Genomic DNA, 2,988 nt, shown 5'->3' on the forward strand with positions numbered 1-2,988 from the left:
GCGATGAAGTTCAAGAAGCAAGACCCGCATCCTCTCTTCCCGTCTTCTTTAGTTTCATCAAATATAGAGCATATAAGGGACATAGAGATAGGTCATCTTGACCTAGCTGAGTTTTTAAAAAGGGTGGAAAAGCCCCTTTCGTATTACAAAATGGAATCAATCATCAACAATGGTATCCATTTGTTGGGTGTTGGGCTGGGTCGCAAGGATACCCCCATGGTTACCAAAAAAAATAAAACAATGGTATTCATTTGGTTGTGGCTTTCCCTATCTCTGCTCAAGACCCTAAGTTCTGTTGGCATTTTGGATATGTTGATATGGTTTTGTCATTGATGTCAACACTTGTCATCGCTTGTCAACACTTATCAGCACTTGGAGATTTTGGTTATGTTCACCGGCAAGTCAGAGACTTATGCAAAGTCACTGGTATTTGGTTCACCGACAGATTTTGTTGTTCACCGACACTTGGAATAACTTGGAGACTACTTGGTTATGTTGAAGACATTATTTGATCACTTGGTTTTGGCGATTTGGTTAATTGTTTATTCGGGTTTTCATATTTGTTGTTACCCGCAAATAGGTCCAGAATAAGCACCGATAGACATATCTATTCCAGATCAGCATGACATGTTATTGATATGATTTATTATTATTGTAAATGCATTGAGCCGACATCATGCATCAGATATTGATTTGTTTATAATTGATTTTATTGTAATATCTTTTAGTGAGTCGACCTATTCAATTGGTCTTAGGTTATGGTATAAATGTAAGATCTCATTTGTGAGATTAATATGTGAATGCGAAAAGGATTGCGATAAGGTATTTGCGAAAATAAGCAGAGTTATACATGCAGACATCATTTGAAGGTTGAAGGGAAGGATCTTGTGAAGGCAATCAGAACTAAACCGGTACTGAATCCAACATATGGAGATGTTATTTTATGCAGTACATTATCATTGGATTTAACCATCCAATTGTAGTCAGTGTGACTCTCATTTTGTGATTGAGCAGTGAGCTCTAGGCAGCTGGCCTTTCTGCATGTGCAGAATCCATATTGTAAACACATACTATCTGCAGTAGTATCATTTGATTGTGGGTAAGGCTTCCCATAGTGGTTTTTCCCCTTACAGGGTTTCCACGTACAAATAACTGTGTTATGTGTTGTGGATGTTGTTGTCTTTCTGTTTCATGCCTTAATCTTTACCGGTACTGCAATTAACTGTTAAAACTGTCTACCGACATAAAGTTTGGTTTACCAGTGTATGCGGGAAAAGTGGGTCGATAGAACTCAATATGTGAAAATATTGCTAAATACTAGTCCACACACACACACAGGACTTCTTGGTGCAAGCTATGGAGTAATGAAGTATAAATTAGATTTATTCAATTTTAGGATAACTATTTAATTAAATTTGAATTTAATTAAAAGTGGATACGGGGAATTTAATTGAATAAAATGATTTATTCATTAAATTGATATAGTGAATTTAATTTAAATAAATTGAGTAATTTACTTAATTAAATAGAGGAATGTGGATAATTTAATTAAATTGGATTTAATTAAATAGAGAAATGAACATAAAATACGTCTACAACCAGTATTAAGCATTAAGTTTTGGTTAAGTTATTTTTGGTTGAATTTATTGGACAACTGATTCACCCCCCCCCCCCCCCCCTCTTAGTTGTCTCCGGGACCTAACAAGTTCTTTATGGTAGTTGCAAGTCACTTTGACTTAGCTAGCAAAAGTGTAAAAGATGAAACATGTAAGAAGTTGATCAGGCTAGATGAGGATTTCTTCGACACTATCTTTAAGTGTCCCATTATTGAGAAGTATTCAAACATCGCCATCCAATCAGCTCAAGCCTACTATGACATAAATTTTGACAATGTAGGAGGAACATGAATGATAATTGGTTGAAGACCCTAAGGCCTACAATTTCCAAATGGGCAAAAACTCTTCCTAGAAGTGATTTTATTGAAGTGGTAAATGATTCGATAACTCTCCTAAGTATGGTGAAAGGTCTTCCCACTTATAACATCTACTATAAATGGATGTATCAATATATCCACGTTATCAGACATAACAAGGAGAATAAATTATGGGGAAAACAAATCAGTGATGCAATATGTGAGCATCTTATCAAGGTGCCTACCACTCTTAAGTTCTACAAGACCTATTACTGGTGTACGTTTGCAGCTTCAATGAGACACTTTCCAAGACTGTCACAACAGGAGATAGGAGGCAATTTGTTGTGCACGAGTACTACTCCCAGTTAGTACTAAAGAATAGTCTCAATCATTTTCGTACAGTGAATGATGCTTTCTTTGGATACTACATGTGAATATTGAATAAGAATTTATACAATAGAAGAGTATCAGATCAGACTTGGGAGGTGGTAAATGAATATGGATGTATGTTCCTTCAATTCCCTACCTTCACATATCTCGGGTTTGGATGTTTCAATGGTGAGCCTTTTATGCTCTCAAGGTATCCATCAGATACAATTGTATTGATGGAATTAACCTGACAAATGGTGGCAGTCCACGAGGCCCGATCAGGTTCTCACAAAATAGGTTTGAAGTTTACTTTAACCATTGGTAGATATTCTATTAATTCAATCTTCGAAGCTAGAGCAATGGAAGAAGAGATGAGAAGAGTAACCATGAAGTGCTTCAAGGAAAGGAAATACTTTGACTATAGAGGAATGAGGAATAAGTTGAAAAAGGCTTATATTCATGTTCATTGTATTGAGGATGTTTGGGTTGCCTGCAGGTTTGAGCATGATGTTAGAAAGCTTGATTACTGTCGATTAACAACGGATTAGATTAGGGAATTTAATCTTGTAGATGTTCCAGATGACCTAAAAGAAGATGGTAATGTCTTGGACCTTACCTATGTTTAAAAGAAGATTTCATCAACTCCCTTTCATCCAATGGTCACAAAAGGAGTTGAATTCAATCAAAGACAAGTTTCAAAGTATTAT

This window comes from Cryptomeria japonica, chromosome 2 (assembly GCF_030272615.1).
Source record: "Cryptomeria japonica chromosome 2, Sugi_1.0, whole genome shotgun sequence".
Classification (NCBI taxonomy): Eukaryota; Viridiplantae; Streptophyta; class Pinopsida; order Cupressales; family Cupressaceae; genus Cryptomeria; species Cryptomeria japonica.